Source organism: Carcharodon carcharias, chromosome 10 (assembly GCF_017639515.1).
Source record: "Carcharodon carcharias isolate sCarCar2 chromosome 10, sCarCar2.pri, whole genome shotgun sequence".
Lineage (NCBI taxonomy): Eukaryota > Metazoa > Chordata > Chondrichthyes > Lamniformes > Lamnidae > Carcharodon > Carcharodon carcharias.
The window spans coordinates 26218112-26241952 of NC_054476.1; the positions used below are offsets into that span (position 1 = coordinate 26218112).

Sequence of the window (23841 nt, forward strand, 5' to 3'; positions counted from 1 at the left end):
CAGCTGGTCATTATATCATACTGTGCCAGTCTAGTATATCACATTAAGCCACTAACTGTACCATACATGACAGCGAGACACTAACTGGTCAGTATATCATGCTGCGACAATAACTACAACATGTATCACACTGAGACACTAACTGGTCAGTATATCACACTGTAGCAATAACTACCATGTATCACACTGAGAGTGTAACTGAACTGTACATCACACGTTGACAGTAACTACCATATATCACACTGGGACACTAACTGGTCAGTTTATCACACTGAGATACTACCTGTACCATTTATCACACTGAGACACTAACTGATCAGGATATCATACTATGACAATAACTGTACTGTATGCACGGAGACAATAGCTTGTCAGTGTGTCACAGTGTGACAATAACTGCACCATATATCACAGTGAGACACTAACAGTCTAGTATATCACATTAAGCCACTAACTGTACCTTACATGACAGCGAGACACTAACTGGTCAGTATATCATGCTGCGACAATAACTACAACATGTATCACACTGAGACACTAACTGGTCAGTATATCACACTGTAGCAATAACTACCATGTATCACACTGAGAGTGTAACTGAACAGTACATCACACGTTGACAGTAACTACCATATAGCACACTGGGACACTAACTGGTCAGTTTATCACACTGAGATACTACCTGTACCATTTATCACACTGAGACACTAACTGATCAGGATATCATACTATGACAATAACTGTACTGTATGCACGGAGACAATAGCTTGTCAGTGTGTCACAGTGTGACAATAACTGCACCATATATCACAGTGAGACACTAACAGTCTAGTATATCACATTAAGCCACTAACTGTACCTTACATGACAGCGAGACACTAACTGGTCAGTATATCATGCTGCGACAATAACTACAACATGTATCACACTGAGACACTAACTGGTCAGTATATCACACTGTAGCAATAACTACCATATATCACACTGAGACACTAACTGGTCAGTATAACACATGGTGACAATAACTCTATCGTGTATCACACTGAGGCACTAACTGATCAATATATCACACTGCAACAATAACTGCCATGTATCACACTGAGACACCAACTGGTCATGATAACACGCTGAGACACTAACTGGTCAGTATATCACACTGTCACAATAACTGTGTCATATGTCACACTGAGATACTAACTGGTCACTATATCATGCTGGAATAATAACTGTACTGTATAACACACTGTGACTCTAACTCATCAGTATACCACACTGTGACAATAACTGTACTACTTATCGCACTGAGACACGAACTGGTCATTATTTCACACTGTGGCAATATCTGTATCGTATATCTCACTGTGACACTAATTGATCAGTATATCCCACTGTGGCAATAACTACAGTATATCTAACTGAGACAGTAACTAATCAATATATCCCACTGTGACAATAACTGCACCATGTATCACACTGAGACACTAACTGGCCATTATATCACACTGTGACAATAACTACCATATATCACATTGAGACACTAATTGATCAGTATATCCCACTGTGACAATAACTGCACCATATATCACACTGAGACACTAACTGGCCATTATATCACACTGTGACAATAACTACCATATATCACATTGAGACACTAATTGATCAGTATATCCCACTGTGACAATAACTGCACCATATATCACACTGAGACACGAACTGGTCATTATATCACAGTGTGGCAGTAACGAACATATATCACACTGAGACACAAATTGATCAGCATATCACACTGTGACAATAACTGTGCTGTATATCACATGTAGGGAATACTGGTCAATGTATCACATTCTGGCAACAATTGTACTATTTATCACACTGAAACATTAATTGATCAGGATATCATACTGTGATAATAACTGAACTGTATATCACAGGAAGACAATAACTGGTCAGTATATCACACTGCGACAATAGCTACCATGTATCACACCGAGACACTGACTGGTCAGTATAACACACTGAGACACTAACTGTACAGTATAACACACTGAGACACTAATTGGTCAGTATATCACACTGTGACAATAACTGTGTCATATGTCACACTGAGATACTAACTGATCATTAAATCGCGCTGGAACAATAACTATACTGTGGAACACACTGAGACTCTAACTCTAACTCAACAGTACATCACACTGTGACAATAACTACCATATGTAACACTAAGACGTTAACAGGTCAGTATATAACTCTTTGACAATAACTACTGTACATCACACTGAAACACTAACTGGTCAGTATATCCACTGTGGCAATAACTGTACTGTGTATCACACTGAGACACTGGCTGTTCTGTATATCACATTGCAACAATAACTGTACTGTATATCACACTGAGACACTAACTGGTCAGTTTATCACACTGCGACAATAACTACCATGTATCACACTGAGACATTACTTGGAGCCTATATCACACTGTGACAACAATTATAAGGTGTAGCACACTAAGACACTAGCCGGTCAATATATCACACGGTGGCAATAACTACTGTATATCACACTGAGACACTAACCAGTTAGTATATCACACTGTGACAATAACTGTACCGTGCAGCACACTTAAACACTAACTGGTCAATGTATCATACTGTGACAATAACTGTACTGTATATCACGCTGAGACACTAACAGTTCAGTATATTACACTGCGACAATAACTACCATGTATCACACTGAGACATTACTTGGTCCCTATATCACACTGTGACAACAATTATAAGGTGTAGCACACTGAGACACTAACTGGTCAGTATATCACACTGTGACAATAACTGTACCGTGCAGCACACTTAGACACTAACTGGTCATTATATCATACTGTGACAATTACTGTACCATGTTTCACTCTGAGACACTAACTGATCAGTATATCACACCATGATAATAGCTGTACCGTTTATCACACTGAGACATTAACTGGTCAGTGTATCATATTGTGGCAATAAAACTACCATATATCACATGGACACATTAAGAGATCAATATGTCACACTGTGAAAATAACTATACCGTATATCACACTGAGATACTAACTGTACCGTATATCACACTGTGACAATCCTGTACTGTATATCACATGGACAAAACAACTGGTCGGTATATCATACTGCAGCAATAACTGTGTGATGTATCACATTGAGTCACTAACTAGTCAGTATATCACACAGTGACAATAAAATTACTCTATATCACACTGTGATGTTAACTGGTCTGTATATAACACTGCAACAATAACAGTACCTTTATCACACTGAGACACGAACTGGTCTTTATAACACACTGTCATAATAGCTGTACTGTAAGTCACACTGAGACCCTAATTGGTCAGTATATCACAATGTGACAATCACTGTGCTGTATATCACAATGAGACATTAACCGGTCAGCATATCACATTGCAACAATAACTGTACCATGCAGCACACTGAAACACTAACTGGTCAGTATATCACACTGCAACAATAACTGTACCGTAACTCATAGGGAGACACTAATTGGTCAGTATATCATACTGCAACAAATACTGTACCGTGCATCACACTGAGACACTAACTGGTCAGTGTGTCACAGTGTGACAATAAATGTACTGTATATCACACGGAGACAGTAACTGGTCAGTATATCACACTGAGACACTAACTATGCTGTGTATCATATGGACACACTAACAGATCAGTATATCACCTGTGACAATAATTGTACCGTATATCATATTGAGACACTAACTGGTCAGTATATCACACTGAGAGACTAACTGTACGATATATCACACTGAAACACTAAATGATGATTAAATCACACTTTGGCAATAATTGTACTGTATATCACATGGACAAAATAACTGGTCAGTATATCACAATGCAGCAATAACTGTATGGTGTATCACACTGAGACATTAATTGATGAGTAGATCACACTGTGGCAACAACTATAACGTGTATCACAGCAAGACCCTACCTGGTGACAATAACTGTATTCTGTATCACACTGTGCTACTAACTGGTCAGTATATAACACTGCAACAATAACAGTACCTATATCACACTGAGACACAAACTGGTCTATATATCACACTGTCACAATAATTACCGTAAATCACATTGAGACACTAATTGGTCAGTATATCACGCTGTGACAATAACTGTACCATATACCACACTGACACACTAAATGGTTAGTATATCGCACGATGACAATAACTGTACAGAATAATACACAGAGACAATAGCTGGTCATAGAATCACATAGTGCAGAAGAGGCCCTTCAGCCCATTGAGTCTGCACTGACACGTGAGAAACACCTGACCTACCTACCTAATCCCATTTACCAGCACTTGGTGCATAGCCTTGAATGTTATGATGTGCTAAGTGCTCATCCAGGTACTTTTTAAAGGATGTTAGGCAACCCACCTCTACCACTCTCCCAGGCAGTGCATTCCAGACCATCACCACCCTCTGGGTAAAAATGTTTTTCCTCACATCCCCCTTAAACCTCCTGCCCCTCACCTTGAACTTTGTCCCCTCGTGACTGACCCTTCAACTAAGGGGAACAGCTGCTTCCTATCCATCCTGTCCATGCCCCTCATAATCTTGTATACCTTGATCAGGTCGCCCCTCAGTCTTCTCTGCTACAATGAAAACAACCCAAATCTATACAACCTCTCTTCATAACTTAAATGTTTCATCCCAGGCAACATCCTGGTGAATCTCCTCTGCACTGGTCAGTATATCACACTGTGGCAATAAGTGTACCGTCTATCACACTGAGACACTTACAGTTAAGTATATCACACTCCACAATAGCTACCTATATCAAACTGCAACAGTAACTGGTCCAAATATCACTCTGACAATAACTGTACCATATATCACACTGAGACGATAGCTGGTCAATATATCACACCGTGGCAATAACTGTATTGTACGTCACACAGAGACACTAACTGATCAGTATGTCACACTGAGACATTAACTGCATCATATATAACACTGAGACACTACCACACTGTGACAATAATTGTATGATATATCACACTGAGATACTAACAGCTCACTCAATCACCCTGGAACAATAACTGTGCTGTGTAACACACTGATACACTAACTGGTTAGTATATCACACTTCGATAATAACTATTGTATAGCACAATGATACGCTCACTGGTCAGTATATCACACTGTAGAAATAACTGTATCTTATATCACAGTGAGGCACTAACTGGTCAGTATATCAGACTGCGAAAATAATTATTGTACATCACACCGAGACACTAACTAATCAATATATCACACTGTGACAATAACTGTTCCATATATCACACTGAAAGAATAGCTGTCAGGGTGTTGCACTGTGACAATAACTGCACCAAATGTCACAATGAGACACTAACTGGTCAGTATATCACACTGTGACAATAACTACTGTGCAGCTGGTATTCGATCATCAGAAATGCATCCTGTAGTTATGAGCACGGTTTCCAGGGAGTGTGAGGCTAGACCATCACTGTGGTCTGAAGGTTGCACAGAGCACAGAGAAGAGGCCCCGGACTGAGACACCTGCGTTTATCTTGTGCAGAAAGGTTTCACATCTGAGTGACAAGAACACTGCTCATCAGAACATGGAGCGCTAAGACACTGAGACACCAACTGCTCAGTATATCTCACTACAACAATAACTACCATACATCACACTGAGACACAGTATGTCACACTATTACAATAACTGTACCATACATCACACTGATAAACTAACTGGCCAGTGTATCACACTGTGGCAAAAACTGTACCGTTTATCACATTGACATACTAACTGGTCAGTATATCACACTGCAACAATTACTACTGTATATCGTACTGAGACACTAACTGATCAGAATATCACACTATGATAATAACTGTACCCTATATCAGACTGAGACAATAACTACTCAGTATATCACAATGTGGCAATAACTGTACAATATATCACACAGAGTCAATAACTGGTCAGTATATCACACTGAGACACCAACTGTACCATATATCACATTGAGACACTAACTGTTAATTATATCTACACTGTGACAATAACTGTACCGTACATCACACTGAATCACGACAGTATCAGTATACCACAATGCAGCAATAACTGTACCATTTATCACACTGAGACACTAACTGGTCAGTATGTCACACTGCAACAATAACTCTACTGTATATCAGACAGAGATTCTAACTGGTAAGTATATCACACCGTGACATAATTGTAACGTGTATCACACTGAGGCACTAACTGGTCTGTATATCATACTGTGACAATAACTGCACCATATTTCACATTCATACACTAACTGTTCAATACATTACACTGTGACACTAACGGTACCGTGTAACACACTGTGACACTATCTGGTCAGTAAATGACACTGTGACAATAGCCATAACGTGTATCACACTGTAATTGGTCAGAATATCACACTGCGACAATAACTGTACCGTACATTACACTGAGACACTAACTGGTCAGTATCTCACTCAGCGATAATAACTATACCATGTGTCACATTGAGACATAAATGGTCAGTATATCACACTGGAACAATAAATGTACCATGCAACACACTGAGACGCTAGCTGGTCCATATATCACACTGTGACAATAACTGTATCATGTGTCACACTGAGACACTAACTGGTGAGTACATTATATTGCATCAATAACTATACTGTGTTACACACTGAGATACTAACTGATCAGTATATCACACTGTGAAAATAACTTTACCCTATATCACACTGACACACTAACTGGTCAGTATATCACAGTGAGACACTAACTGGTCATTATATCACACTGTGGCAAAAGCTGTATCATATATCACTCTGAGACACTAACTGATCAGTATGTCACACTGTGACAATAACTTTACCCTATATCAGACTGAGACAATGACCGGTTAGTATATCACACAGAGACACTAACTGTACCATATTTCACACTAAGATACTAACGAGTCAGTATATCACACTGTGACAATAACTGTGCCATAAATCACACTGAGACACTAACAGGTCAGTATATAAAACCTCAGTGATAACTACCGTATACCACATTGAGACACTAACTGATCATTATATCACACTGTGACAATAAGTTACCATGTGTCACACTGAGACATAAATGGTCTGTTGATCACACTGGAACAATAAGTGTACCATGTAACACACTGAGGCACTAACTAGTCAGTGTACCACACTGGGAGAATAATTACCATATATCACACTGAGACACTAACTGTTCAGTATATCACACTGTGACAATAACTATACCGTATATCAGACTGAGACACTAACTGGTCACATATCACACTGTGACAATAACCATAAAATATATCACACTGAGTCAATAACTGGTCAGTATATCACAATTCAACAATAACTATACACATACCACGCTGAGACATTAACTGGTCAAAATATCACACTAGGTCAATAACTGTACCGTGTTACACTCTGAAACACTAACTGGTCAGTATATCACACTGTGACAATAACTGTACCCTATATCAGACTGAGACAATAACTGGTCAGTATAGCACAGTGTGACAATATCTGTACCATATATCACACTGAGCCTCTAAGTAGCTCATATATCAAAACTGGGACAATAACACACTGAGACAATAATCAGATCGTATACAGACTGAGAGACTCACCAGATTATTTTTCACATTGCAACGCTAGCCTGAAAGTATATCACACTGAGACACCCATCAGAATTTGTATTAAATTGTGGCAATAACTGGATAGTATATCACACTAAGACAATAGTCAGAACATACATTACACTGCAACAATAACAGGACTAATAGTCAGACACTCACCAGACCATATATCACACTGAGTGAATAACTGGACAATATGTCACACTGAGTGAATAACTGGACAATATGTCACACTGAGTGAATAACTGGACAATATGTCACACTGAAGCACTCACCAGGCTAATATATCAGGTTGAGATGCTAACCAGACCGTATATCACACTGAGACACTCACTGGAATGTACAATACACTGGGACAATAACTGAATGGTATTTCACACTGAAAAAAAAAACTGTATATGACAGTCTATATATCACACTGAAAAATAACTGGACTGTGGAGCACACTGAGACAAAACACAGAGACAATAACCCACTGATACCATAACACACTGAGACCATAACACTCTGAGATGCTTACTGGATTGTATATCACACTGAGATGCTGCCAAACTGTATATCACACTGGATGCTAGCCAAAATGTATATTACACTGGGACAATAATTATACCATATATCACACTGAGACACTAAACAGATCATTTATCACAATGAAACTCTAACTAGAACCTATATCGCACTGAGGCAGTAACTAGACTGTATAACTTAACAGACAAAATAAATGGACCATATATCACAAGGAGACAATAACTTGACCCAATAGCACATTGAGACAATAACACACTGAGACACTCACTGGACCATATATCACACTGAGATGGTCACCTGACCCTATATCACGCTGAGACACTCACCGGACCATATATAGCACTGTGCAGTCACTGGACCAGTTATCACACTGAGATAATAACTGACCATATCTGACACTGAGAAGCTAACCAGACTGTGTAGCATACTGAGACGCTCATTGGAATATATATCCTACTGAAACATTTATTGGATTGTTTATCACTTTGAGACACTCTCTGGACTATATATCACACTCTTACACTCACCTGATATCACCCTATATCACACTGAGATAGTAACAACACCATACATCTGAGTAAATAATTGGGCCATATATCACAAAGACTATAACTGAATTTAAAATCAAACTAAGACAGTAAGTAGATAAGACAGTAATTGAGACATGATATCACAAGTACTAGTAGTGTAATAGAGGGATGTACATTATACACACTGGGTGGTAACCTAACTGTGCCTCACTCAACAGGATAATAATTGAATTTTAAATCCCTGAGTCAGTAATAAAACTGTATGTCACTCAGACGGTGAGAACTAACATCACCGTAACAGGAGGTTTACAGTACAACTGGGGTTGTAACCTAGATTGTTCTTTATACAATGGGGTGGTGTGTGACAATATACATTACACATACAGTTACGGAAAACAGACTGTGGATCTCACAGGCACCAGGAAGCAACTGAAGCTATATGCTACACAGCGGGTCAGCAATGAGCATTCTCTGTTAAAACTGGGCATTAATAGGACTATACACAACACACTGGGATAGTGATGTATCTGTACATAATGCACAAGGAAAGAAATGGGAATGGAAATTACCAGCATTGTTTCAGTATCTGGGTAAATACTCGCACATGAGTTTGGTAACTATGACAGAATGTGACACAGTGGATCAGTAACTGGGATCACACAATACACTGAGACAGTGACCGAAACACTCCACCAGAGATTGGGACAAAAAGCTTGACTGGATGCCTCACAAGATAGAAATAAGAATAACTTGTATTTATATGTCACCTTTAACATAATAACACCCCCCACCGCCTCCAAGAAGCGTTATGAAGCAACATTTAGCGCTGAGCCACATTAGGCAATATGAGGGCAGACGGCCAAAAGCTTTGTCATCTGCCCACATATTGCCTTATGTGGCTCCATGCCTAGCCAGGGGAGACATCTTCCTTGCATCTATCTTGTCAAACCCTGTAAGAGTTTTGTATGTTTCAATGAGATCACCTCTCATTCTTCTAAATTCTAGAGAATATAGGTCCATTCTCCTCATTCTCTTCTCACAAGACGATCCCACCATCACAGGAATTAGTCTGGTAAACCTTCATGGCACCCCTCTATGGCAAGTATATCCTTCCTTAGGGAAGGAAACCCAAACTGCACAGAGTCCTTCAGGTGCGGACTCACCAAGGCTCTAAACAAGAGATCTTTACTCCTGTACTTTGGTTCAATAATCTCCTGTGCAGGACCTTATTGAAAGCCTTCTGGAAATCCAACTATACCACATCCACTGCCTCCCCCTTATCCATTCTGCTAGTTAGATCCTCAAAAAACTCCCACAGTTTTGATCAACATGATTTCCCTCTCATAAATGTCTGAACCAAAGCTGTAATGAGGTCTGAAGATGGGTCATATGGACTCGAAACGTTAACTCTGTTTCTCTCTCCACAGATGCTGTCAGGCCTGCTGAGTTTTTCCAGCACTTTCTGTTTTTGTTTAAGATTTCCAGCATCCGCAGTATTTTGCTTTTATATACTGTTTTGAGGTCACTCAGCTTCTGATCTCATTACAACCTTGGTTCAAACATTGACAAAAGAGGTGAACCCCAGAGGTGAGGTGAAAGTGACTGCCCTTGACATCAAGGCCACGTTTGACTGAGTGTGGCATCAAGGAGCCCTAGCAAAACTGCAGTCAATGAGAATCGGGGGAAAACTCTCCACTGGTTGGAGTCATACCGAGCAAAAAGGAAGATGGTTGTGTGAGATGACTGAGGTCAGTCATCTCAGCTCCAGGGCATCAGTGCAGGAGTCCTTGGCCCAACCACCTACAGCTGCTCCATCATAAGGTCAGAAGTGAGGATGTTCGCTGATGATTGCACAATTTTCAGCACCATTTGTGACTCCTCAGATACTGAAACAGTCCATATCCAAATGCAACAAGACCTGGACAATATCCAGGCTTGGGCTGACAAGTGGCAAGTAACATTCACGTCACACAAATGCCAGGCAATGACAATCTCCAACAAGAGAGAATCTAATCATCGTCTCTTGACATTTAATGGCTTTACCATCACTGAAGCCCCCACTATCAACATCCTGGGGATTACCATTGACCAGAAACTGAATTGGACTAATCATATAAATACCGTGGCTTCAAGAGCAGGTCAGAGGCTAGGAATAATGCAATGAGTAACTCACCTCCTGACTCCCCAAAGCCTGTCCACCATCTACAAGGCACAAGTCAGGAGTGTGATGGAATACTCCCCACTTGCCTGGATGATTGCAGGTCCAACAACACTGAGGAAGCTTGACACCATCCAGGACAACGCAGCCCACTTGAGTGGCACCAGATCCACAAACATTCACTCCCTCTACCATTGACGCACAGTAGCAGCAGTGTGTACCATCTACAAGATGCACTGCAGGGATTCACCAAGGCTCCTTAGGCAGCACATTCCAAACCCACGACTGCTACCATCTAGAAGGACAAGAGCAGCAAATAGATGGGAACATCATCACCTGCAAGTTGCCCTCCAAGTCACTCACCATCCTGACTTGGAAATATATTGCTGTTGTTTCACTGTTGCTGGGTCAAAATCCTGGAACTCCCTCCCTAACAGCACTGTGGATGTGCCTACACCACATGCACTGTAGCAATTTAAGAAGGCAGCTCACCACCACCTTCTCAATGGCAACTAAGGATGGGCAAGAAATGCTGGCTTAGCCAGCAATACCCACATCTCGTAAAAAATCCATGCTGACCTTGCCATATCCTATCACTATTTTCTAAGTGCCCATTTATCACATTCTTTATAATAGATTCTAGCATTTTCCCTACTACTAACACCAGGCTAACCAGTCTGTAGTTTCCCATTTTCTCTCTCCCTCCTTTCTTAACCATTTGCCACCTTCGGATCTGCAGGAATAATTCCAAATCTATAGAATTTGGAAAGGTGACTGCCAATGCATCCACTATCTTGACAGCCACTTCTTTCAACATTCTGGGTGTAGATCATTAGGTCCCATGGACGTATCAAATTTCAATCGCATTAATTTCCCCAGTACTACTTTTTACTAATACTAATTTCTTTTGATTCCTCATTCCTGCTAGTCGCTTAGTTTTTTGGTATTTCTGGGAGGTTTTTTGTATCTTCCTTTGTGAAGATAGGCGGAAAGTACTTGTTTAGTTTCTCTGCCATTTCCTTAATCCCAGATATATATTCTCCTGTCTCTACCAGTAACCAGCCCATATGTGTCTCTGCTAAGCTTTTCCATTTTACATACCTCTGGAAGTTTTTACAATCCGTTTTATGTTTCTAGCTAGTTTATTCTTATATTCTATTTCCTCTTTGTCAATTTGTTGGTCCTCCTTTGTAGAATTCTAAAAAGTTCCCAATCGTTAGGCTGACTCCTTTTTTTGGCAATGTTATAACACCCTTCCTTTGATCTAAATAGATGGTATTGGTAATGTGTAGTCAAAAGCGCAACCTGGAGTGAAATGTAACACAAAGTTCGAAGCATTTAGGAGCTCAAATCTGGGCATCTGTGAACTGCTTTGGATGGTCACATACTGGAGCAGTAACTGAACTGTTTGTTCCACACTAGGACAGTAACTGGGCCTACTTGTTCACATATTGGAAAAGTAACTGGACTGTTAAGTCTCCACATGCCAGGATGGTAACTGGGCTCCGTCACATCAGTTCTGATGATGCCACTTTCAAAAACAGTTCCTCTGACATGTCTTTCTTCTTCCTTAACCGAGGTTTTCCACCCACGGTGTTTGACAAGGCCCTCAACCGTATCCGGCCCATCTCCGGTGCATCTGCTCTCACACCTTCCTCTCCCTCCCAGAACAATGATAGGGTCCCCTACGTCCTCACTTATCGCATTCCACCAGCCTCCGCATTCAAAGGATCATCCTCCACCATTTTGGCCAACTCCAGCATGATGCTACCACCAAACACATCTTCCCTTCACCACCCCCCCACCCCCCCCCCCCCCCCCCCCCCCCACCCGGCGGCATTCCGTAGAGATCGTTATCTCTGGGACACCCTGGTCCACTCCTCCATCACTCCCTACACCTCAACCCCCTCCCACGGCACCTTCCCATGCAACCGCAGAAGGTGCAACACCTGCCCCTTTACTTCCCCTCTCCTCACCGTCCAACGGCCCAAGCCCAAACACTCCTTTCAAGTGAAGCAGCATTTCATTTGCACTTCCCTCAATTTAGTCCACTGCATTCGCTGCTCCCAATGTGGTTTCCTCTACATTGGAGAGACCAAATGCAGTCTGGGTGACCACTTTGCGGAACACCTTCGGTCTGTCCGCAAGCATGACCCACACCTCCCTGTTGCTTGCTATTTCAACACCCCACCCTGCCCTCATGCCCACATGTCCGTCCTTGGCCTGCTGCATTGTTCCAGTGAAGCTCAACGCAAACTGGAGGAACAGCACCTCATCTTCTGACTAGGTACTTTACAGCCTTCCGGACTGAATATTGAGTTCAACAATCTTAGATCATGAACTCTCTCCTCCATCTCCACCCTCTTTCCGATCCCCCTTTTTTCCAATAATTTATATAGATTTTTCTTTTCCCACCTGTTTCCATTGTTTTTAAATGTATTTCCATCCATTGTTTTATCTCTACCTTTTAGACTATTTCGATCCCTTCCCCTACCCCACCCGCACTAGGGCTATCTGTACCTTGCTCGTCCTGCTTTCTGCCCTTAATGTCACCTATTAGCACATTCCTTAGATACTATCACCACCTTCAACACCTCTTTGTTCATTTGTCTATGACATCTTTTGGTTATCTCTACCTATCACTGGCCCTCTCTCCAGCTCTACCTGTCTCCCCCACCCTCCCCCCCCCCCCCCCCCCCCACCCCCGAACCAGCTTATATTTCACCTCCTTTCTATTTTTCCTTTGTTCTGTTGAAGAGTCATACTGACTCGAAACGTTAACTATGTTCCTCTCTGCAGATGCTGTCAGACCTGCTGAGTTTTTCCAGGTATTTTTATTTATGTTTTGGATTTCCAGCATCTGCAGATTTTTGCTTTTATATTATGGTAACTGGGCTGTTTGGTTTTCACACATTGGGACAGTGACTGGACAGTCTTGTTCGCACACTGCGACAGGAACTGGACTGTTTGGTTTTCTAACACTGGGGTAGTAACTGGACTGTTTGGTTTTCACACACTGGGACAGTAACTGGACTGTTTGGTTTTCACACACAGGGACAGTAACTGCACTCTTTGGTTTTCACACACTGGGACAGTAACTGCACTCTTTGGTTTTCACACACAGGGACAGTAACTGCACTCTTTGGTTTTCACACACAGGGACAGTAACTGCACTCTTTGGTTTTCACACACAGGGACAGTAACTGGACTGTTTGGTTTTCACACACTGGGACAGTAACTGCACTCTTTGGTTTTCACACACTGGGACAGTAACTGCACTCTTTGGTTTTCACACACTGGGACAGTGACTGGACTGTTTGGTTTTCACACACTGGGATAGTAACTGGACTGTTTGGTTTTCACACACAGGGACAGTAACTGCACTCTTTGGTCTTCACACACTGGGACAGTAACTGGACTGTTTGGTTTTCAAACACTGGGATAGTAACTGGACTGTACAGTTTTCACACACTGGAACAGTAACTGGACTCTTTGGTTTTCTAACACTGGGGCAGTAACTGGACTGTTTGGTTTTCACACACTGGGACAGTAACTGGACTGTTCGGTTTTCACACACAGGGACAGTAACTGCCCTCTTTGGTTTTCACACACAGGGACAGTAACTGGACTGTTTGGTTTTCACACACAGGGATAGTAACTGGACTGTTTGGTTTTCACACACAGGAACAGTAACTGGACTGTTTGGTTTTCACACACTGGGACAGTAACTGCACTCTTTGGTTTTCACACACAGGGACAGTAACTGCACTCTTTGGTTTTCACACACTGGGACAGTAACTGGACTGTTTGGTTTTCACAGACTGGGACAGTAACTGCACTCTTTGGTTTTCACACGCTGGGACAGTAACTGCACTCTTTGGTTTTCACACACTGGGACAGTAACTGGACTGTTTGGTTTTCAAACACTGGGATAGTAACTGGACTGTACAGTTTTCACACACTGGAACAGTAACTGGACTGTTTGGTTTTCTAACACTGGGGCAGTAACTGGACTGTTTGGTTTTCAAACACTGGGGTAGTAACTGGACTGTTTGGTTTTCACACACAGGGACAGTAACTGGACTGTTTGGTTTTCACACACAGGGACAGTAACTGGACTGTTTGGTTTTCACACACAGGGACAGTAACTGGACTGTTTGGTTTTCACACACAGGGACAGTAACTGCACTCTTTGGTTTTCACACACAGGGACAGTAACTGGACTGTTTGGTTTTCACACACAGGGACAGTAACTGGACTGTTTGGTTTTCACACACTGGGACAGTAACTGGACTGTTTGGTTTTCACACATTGGGACAGTAACTGCACTCTTTGGTTTTCACACACAGGGACAGTAACTGGACTGTTTAGTTTTCACACACTGGGACAGCAACTGGACTGTTTGGTTTTCACACACTGGGACAGCAACTGGACAGTTTGTTTTCACACACTGGGACAGTAACTGGACTGTTTGTTTTCACACACTGGGGCAGTAACTGGACTGTTTGGTTTTCACACACTGGGACAGTGACTGGACTGGTTTTCACACACTGGCACAGTAGCACACTGTTTTCACACACTGGCAAAGAAACACACTTTTTTCACACTGGGACAGTAACTGGACTGTGGTTTTCAAACACTGGGACAGTATCTAGACTGTACAGTTTTCACACACTGGGACAGTGACTGGCCTGTTTAGATTGAACACAATGGATCAGTAACAGGGCTGTTTTTACACTGTGACACTGACTGTGCTGTTTGCCTTTCACAGACTGGGACAGTGACTGGGCTGTTTAGTTTTCATACATTGGGACAGTGACTGGACTGTTTGGTTTTCACATACTGGGACAATGACTGAACTGTTTGGTTTTCACACACTGGCAAAGAAACACACTTTTTCACACACTTGTACAGTAACTGGACTGTTTGGTTTGACACACTAGGACAGTGAGTGGACTGTTCGGTTTTTCACACACTGGAGACTGACTGGACTGTTTGGTTTTCACACACTGGGACAGCAACTAAACTGTACAGTTTTCACACACTGGGACAGTAACTGGACTGCTTAGTTTTCACACACTGGAGACTGACTGGACTGTTTGGTTTTCACACACTGGAACAGCAACTAAACTGTACAGTTTTCACACACTGGGACAGTAACTGGACTGTTTGTTTTTCACACACTGGATCAGTAACTGGACTGTTTTTACAATGTGACAGTGACTGGACTGTTTATTTTTCACACACTGGGACGTTAAGTGGGCTGTTCAGTGTTCACACGGTTTGGAGTGAACACAATGGATCAGTAACTGGATTGTTTTTACACTGTGACAGTGACTGTGCTGTTTGCCTTTCATACACTGGGAGAGTAAGTGGAATGTTTGGTTTTCACACACTGGGACAGTAACTGGAATGTATTTTATCACACAATGGTCTGATAAGGAAATTCTACAATGGACAGTTTCACTTTCAATCATTCTCCCACTGTGTTATTTAAGTGTTTTCCCTTGAACTGCCTTTTATCTGAATTGTTTACTGAAAACTGTTCCTGCTCCATCAGTTAAACCTCATACTGCCCTGTGTGCCAGCAGTGTGAAAAAGTCATCATGCCCCTCGTTCGCTGAGGTGCAAAGTGGTTGGACCAAAAATTATCCAAGTTCAGCCAGTACAAAGTTACTGATCAAGACTTTACCAATGACTCTAGAATCATTTTAGTCCAATCTCGGAATTTGACTTTTTCCAATGCCAGGTTTAAACAGAATGGGGTCTGAGAGTTTTTTTTTTACACTGTAGTTACCAGCAACAGACAGAAATGGACTGTTCCTCTTGCTGTGCTGGAGGGCTCCACAGGCAGGTTTGGCTGCCCAGACACTGCGTGTTCCTCGCAAAGCCGGATCTCTGCAGATAACATTCTAAAGCAGTACATTTCCAAGCTGCAGATAATATCTTGCTATAAAGAATATTCACTGCCCCACGTTAAAATGAAAGTTAATTACTACAACTGCACAATTTGTAGCAATGCTGCAAATTCAGACTAAAAGTAATTGATGGTTATAAATGAACATTTTTTTTGCCACACTTAGCTGGGTGTAATGCCTACAGCGTTACACAAGCAGTCTGAGTGAGACAACAAGGAGAGAGTACCCCTCTGGGTGAAGCAAGACACTGGGGGAACCTGTTGGGAGATCAGCGTTAACCACAGAATTGAAAACTCTGTTTAATTATTTAATTATTGCTAATGTGTTGGAGAAGTTTTAGAATTGAGCATGATTTAATACATGCAAATAATTGCATTCCTTGCAATGAACTTGACTGGCTGACTCGGAATGATTATATAAACGATATAAACGATATTTCAAGTAAAATCATTCCCCCGCCCCCAAAGAAAAACTACATCGGAAAGTAAGTACAGGAGTTTTAAATGCAGGTTAAACAGCGCCTGGGAAATATTCTTTAAAACACCCTCCTAGTTTAATTATTTTAGGAGAAAATATTCCATGAGAAAGAACAATGTTGGCTGTCTGGAGTAAATATTCCACACATTTCTCACCAGCTCCCGTGTGTCTCGGTATATCGTGACCACAATTTAAAGCTGTTCGCCTTTTAATGGGGGTACATTGACTTGTCCATTAGATTAAACCCATGCTCTCCATGCTGCTCCGCTAAGGTGTTGAGTGGTCTGGAAGCTGCTGTATTTTCGTTCACTAATTGAAGGGATGGTGAGGCAGGAGCTGAACCGCCCTCTAGCGAGCCTGATATTCCGAGCCTTACTTGCTAACACATACTGGGAGCGAAGTCAGATATGAACAGCATATACTTTATATATATCCTATTTTACCAGAGCATAATTAAACTTGTTGGGGATAGTTGAAGCAGGTTTGCCATGATGTGGATTCGAGCCACTTCCATCCGATTGCTGCGTCTGTTCTTATCTATGTATCTGTCTGCTTCCTTTATCTATCTCTCTATTCTCTCTATCTCTCTCTCTCTCTCTCTCACACACGCATCTACTCAAACACACAGTTGAGCTGCGTTGATCGAATTGATAATCCGGCCACTAATGGACCAATTTTGCTACTTCTTTTAGATCCCGGTACAGTCACTCCGGGATCCCAGTGTGCTTAGTTTGGATCCCGGTGCAGTCAGTGCGGATCCCGGTGCAGACAGTCCGGATCCTGTTGCAGTCAATTCTGATCCCGATAATCCGGTGTAATCAATCCGGATCTCGTTGCAGTCAATCCTAATCCCGATGCCGTCACTCAGGGATCCCGGCGCAGTCAGTCCCAGTAATCCGGTGCAGTCAGTCCGGATCACGGTGCAGGCAGTCCCGGTAATCCGGTACCGTCAGTCCGGATCTGGTGCAGACAGTCCGGACTCTGTACAGTCAGTCCCGATAACCCGGTGCAGTCAATCCCGGCAATCCGGTGCAGTCAATCAATGCAATCCGGTACAATGAGTCCTGGTAATCCCGGTGTAGTCAATCCGGATCCCTGTGCAGTCAGTCCGGATCCCAGTGTAGTCAGTCCCAGTAATCCGGTGCAGTCAATCCGGATCCCGGTGTAGTCAGTCCCGGTAATAGGGTGTAGTCAGTCCGGATCCCGGTGCAAGCAGTCCGGATTCCGGTGCAGTCAGTTCCGGTAATCCGGTGTAGTCAGTCCGGATTCCGGTGCCCTCAGTCCGGATTCCGGTGCCGTCAGTCCGGATCCCGGTGCCGCCACTCGCGGAATCCCGGTGCAGTCAGTCAGTCTCGGTAATCCGGTGCAGTCAGTCTGGGTTCCTGTGAATGATATTTAAAGCCACAGTTTCCAAAGTAGAAGTTACATTTGGTGCTGAACGGGGAGCTCGGGACTGGGGGAACGGTTCGCAGCCCCAGTCCCAGACCCTGGTCCTCAGGTCTGATTGCAGCCGGTGCCTGGTCTGAGTGATGCTGTGTGGGGGTGTCCTCACCCCAAAACTATCGCTCCAGAGCCCTACCAGCCGTCACTTCCATCTCAATCCAAACCCGGAACACACCCTGGAACTCGGCTAAACCTCATTTCCACTAGTTTAAGCAGCAGCTCCTCTACTCCCGCTAACACTTTACAACACACAATCCCCTCTCACCTTCCCGGTGCTTGCACACACAGCATCCTATCGAACAAGGAGGGCGTCTTTCCTGATGCATCTCTCTCGTTGTAAATGTTTGCAGTCCTCTTTGGCCGATCCTCTCTCGGTGCCGGGTGACCTGACGAGTACAGAAGACGCAAACGGATTCCATGTGACAGTGATGCTGAGAGGGCTGTGTTGGAGCCCGCGCCTTACTGACTGTGTATGGGAGAGAGTGGAGGGATTAACAACGTGGACATCTTCACCCAACCACCACCACCGCCCCCCCACCTCTCCCCCACGCGCGCACACACACACACACACACACACAAACGCAGACTCACACAATGATTCACAATCATATATATACACATATATATATTTATATATATATACACAAACATAGACTCACAATGACACACACACCGTTAGATACACACATATTCACTTGCATACATGCATACTCAGACACAGACACATATATGCAGGGAACACATACATACAGACACTGTCACACATATGGAGAGATATATACAGAGGTACACACTGTCACACACTTGTAGATATACATACATAGATACATTCACACAGACACTGATTCAGACACATATATAGATCCATAGACACAGACACACACACTCAAACACACCAACACACACACACATACACAGGCTTCTGCCTTCGATGTGGGAGACTAAAGTTCTTGCAGTTACTTTATGAGATCTGGTAAGGTTGCTTTCCTACAGACAAAATTTGCATTTTTATAGCACCTTTCATGACCACTGGACACCTCCAGTGCTTTACAGCCAATGAAGTACTTTTGAAGTGTAGTCACTGTTGTAATGTAGCAAATATTTGTCACTTTGATCATGCATTACTTTCAAATGTGTGGGAGGGCTTTGGATACAAATATCTTCTTACATCTTACTCTTTGATTTAGTTCCAAAGGGAGAGGGAGAGGAAAATGTGATTTATTCATTTAAAACAAGTTTAGAAAAAAGAAACAGGAAAAAAATCTTACTTTCCAACTCAGGAAGGGAATTCAGAAGGAAGGGGTTTGGGAGAATTGTTAGAGAATATCCTTGGGATGTCCCAACGTGCTTCACAGTCAATGAATTATGGAGGAAGTAACAGAGAGTTCTTGTGAATGAGCATCTATGAAGTAACCAGGTTCACACTAACTATATCTATTGGGACATGGTGAGTGTTTGAATTCAAGAACTAGTCATGTCCATCTCTCTATCTTCCTACAGTACATAAAATGTTTCATACACAATGCACACTGTGACATGTTTCCTCTAGTATTTAATCAGATTCAAATTTATTATGATTATCCCAATTTTTTTGCTCCAACCTAAATACATTTATTTTACATACTTTTTTATTAGCTGACTGCAACTGAGGATTGCCTACCTGCTATGGCTCTGCCTGGGCTTCCTGGATCCAATAGACTTGTCCCTGGCCTTTGTAAAACAGCCTGGGAACATTGCTACAGCTTATTTTAATCACATATATATTAATTATTCATTGTTAACAGTAAAGAAAGAAGTCGCTTTGTCTCAGGATTTGTCCCCTTTCCCCTCACCTTCCCATCTTGACTTTCTCTGAAAAGAAGAGCGGTTTCCAAGACTAGGGATCGGATCTTCAGATTAGCAGCCTGAGAGGCAGCTTTTCCATCTCCAAGATTTCTACACGCCAATACTTTTAAGCCTTCAATGCAATATTATTTCTCTCGCTCTGCTTTGCTGGCTCTTGGACTTCTCTCTTCCTCAGGAATCTGCTCCAATCAAACCGCATCCTTGGTCTTTTATTTTCATTTCTCACTTCAACAGCAATGACAACTTATGCATTTATGCAGCACATTTAGCACAGTAAGCCGTTCCAGGCCAATTCACTGGAGCATTATTAAACAGAATTAGACACTGAGCTACAGAAGGAGATATTAGGGCTGGCAGCCAATAGCTTGGTCAATCAGGTAGGTTTTAAGTAGTTTCTTAAAGGAGGGGAGAGAGGTAGAGTGTGGAATTTTAAAATGGTGGTGCCTGGCAAAACAATGGGATCTGCAGTGGGTAAGGAATCTAATAGCAGTTGGAGCAGACATGCTGTAGCTCTTTAAGGAGCAGTGGCATTGGTAAACTGTGTTTCCTGACCAATCAGAGAGATCGGGCAGGATGGCATGCTGAATCTGTCAAAGGAAGGGCTTCTAATTAAGGGACCACAGACCAGGCCAGAATGGCTCAACTGGATATGAGTTCCTGAAGATATAGCAACTGGAATGGCAAGGAGTTCTTGGGAAGACTGCTCCCCGAGACTTACACTCTTACCAGTGTGGCATCTGAGGGACTACAAAAACAACAGCATATATTTATATAGTATCTTTAACATAATAAAACATCCTAAGTTGCTTCATAGAAAAATTGTAAAACAAAATATGGCACTGAGCTTTATAAGGTGATATTAGATCAGGCAGCTAAAAGCTTGGCCAAAGAGGTAAGTTTTAAGGAGCATCTTAAGGGAGGAAAGTGAGGTAGAGTGATGGTGCACATATGAAAACTACCACTGTCGGATGATGTCAGGAAGAGACATCAGATAGATGAACGGTAGGAGGAGGCCAAGGATTGATCTTTGGGGGGCATCAGAAGTGTTGGAGCAGGAAGGGAAGTCATTGTTTTGATATTCTGGCTACGATTAGATAGATAATATGGAACCACGTGAGAGCATTCCCACCCAGCTGGACGACAGTGGAGAGGCTTTGGAGGAAGTTGGTGTGGTCAACTGTGTCAAGTGCTGTGGGGTGATCTTTCCCATCAACAGGAGGAAGACCAAGCATGCCTGGATCAGTTTGGCTGTGGAAGTCAGCAGCTTGAGCATTCCCCTCTAACCTGGTGAAAGTGCACCACACAGATCCAGGCTCTCAGGAGCCAAGTCCCATATTCTGCCTTTACTAGCAGTCTCCTGCACAGCACACCTCAGAAAAACCATCATGCATGAGAAGCGTACACACATCTTTGGTGAGAGGCAGAGGTCTGGGTGTGGAGGGTCTGAGCGGGCGGTGAGGGGGCTAATGCGGCTGGGCTTTCCTCCTATGACAGCCAACTTGATGGCCATTGGTAATGCATGTCCAACTACTCTGGAGGTTGTATCCCAGGAGACTGCAGATGCCAGCAATGACCTGCCGTTAAAGCCTGAAATTCCTGATGCACTGGCGCTTACAGAAAGTCTTGTCTCCTTCCTGTTGGATTTCTACATCCATCCTGTTACGGACAGATGGGTGTTTAATTTAAACAGTTCTGATTTCTCCTTTTGCCACCCATCCATAAACAGAAAAGTGTTCTTGGCTTTTTATTTCCCCGTTGTAAGCGGTGGTGTTTTTCCAATCCCTCAGTTTTGGTGGGATCCAGTTTCTATTAATAACCTCACAGCAAACTCAAGACAGGGTGAACTAAAAGGGCTAGTTTATTTCACACACACTCAAAATTCAGGAGGGGGGTATCGCTATGTAGCCCTTGGTGCATTCATACAATAAAAGAGGGATAAGAGAAAGAAGTAGTTACAGGGCAAAGACCACTGAGAAGATAAGAATCCAGAGTCCAGAATCAAAGTCCAATGGGATATCTTTTCAAAGTTGGCAGGTTGAAGACTGATGCTGGATAATTCACTTTTCCAGTGGAGATGACTTCCACAATGAGATGGGCCCATTGAGACGAATTAGTCTTGTTGGTGCTGGTGTAGAAGTTCAGAAGTTCTCGTAGAAATAGTGTAGATGAGGGCCAGGTAATTGAAACCTGGGCAGACCTCTGGTTCTGCTGCTGTTTAGTTGATGGAAGATGGCAGACTGCCTTTTTTGAGCTCCCATACTATAGGTTCTAGCAGACGGCGGGGCGGGGGTGGGGGGGCAGGGTGGGGTGGGGGGGGGTGGGTGGCGGTGGGGGGTCTGCGGATCGTGCGACATGACTCCCAACCTCTCCACCTGGATTTGGACAAAGGATGTATATTCCTTGTCTGGGATCTTGACAGTGTTAAATACCCATTAATAAGTTTAACAGAGGTTTCATGGTCCTTTTGTCCTCACAGACGGATCATCTCCATTGATGAGTGGGTTGGCTTTAGAAATGTCAAGGGGCTTTGTAAAAGTCCTGGGGATTTGATCACTGCAGTCACAGGACTGGAGAGGTGCAGAGAAAATTTACAGGAATGATACCAGAAATGCATGGGTATACATATCAGGAAAGGAGGCCTTGTGGTGCTGTGGGTAGCACCTCTGCCTCCAAGTCAGAAGCTCCAGGTTTTAGTCCCATTCAGGGCTTGAGGGCCAAGGAAGGTGCATTCTTAACTCAGCCAAACAGATCGATTATCAATCTGCAAATCCCTCCAACACACATCAATGGCAGGCAGTAAGAGGGGGAGAGATTCCTGGTCAGCTATGTGATGGAAAGAAAGTTGGGAGTGTCTACCATCTCTACTAGCTCCAGACTACAACATGCATTTAAAAGTGCATGTTGCCACAGGAACTTGGACTCCCTGAGTGAACTGTAGCACACCACCATACAGATCAGGAAAGGATTGAAAGGTTGGTCTCTTTTCTCTTGAAGAAAGAAGGCTGAGCGGTAACCCAATAGAAAGGTTTTTTTGTTAGAGTGGATAGAGAGGGAAGGTTTCCTCTTGTGGGGAAGAGCATAACTGGAGGGCGTCAATATAAGATAGTCACCAAGAAATCCAATCGGGAATTCAGAAGAAACTTCTTTACTCAAACGGTGGCAAAAATGCAGAACTCG

General features: G+C 42.8%; 1 protein-coding gene across 1 annotated transcript in view; it reads right to left on the reverse strand.

The window, feature by feature from the left end:
• chst1 (carbohydrate (keratan sulfate Gal-6) sulfotransferase 1) overlaps positions 1-19142 on the reverse strand; it is a 497496-nt gene extending 478354 nt beyond the window's left edge. Inside the window, exon 1 of the mRNA XM_041198193.1 lies at positions 19085-19142. The gene's annotated coding sequence lies outside the window, so the exon portion shown is untranslated. The remainder of the gene's footprint in view (positions 1-19084) is intronic.
• Positions 19143-23841: the final 4699 nt, after the last annotated feature.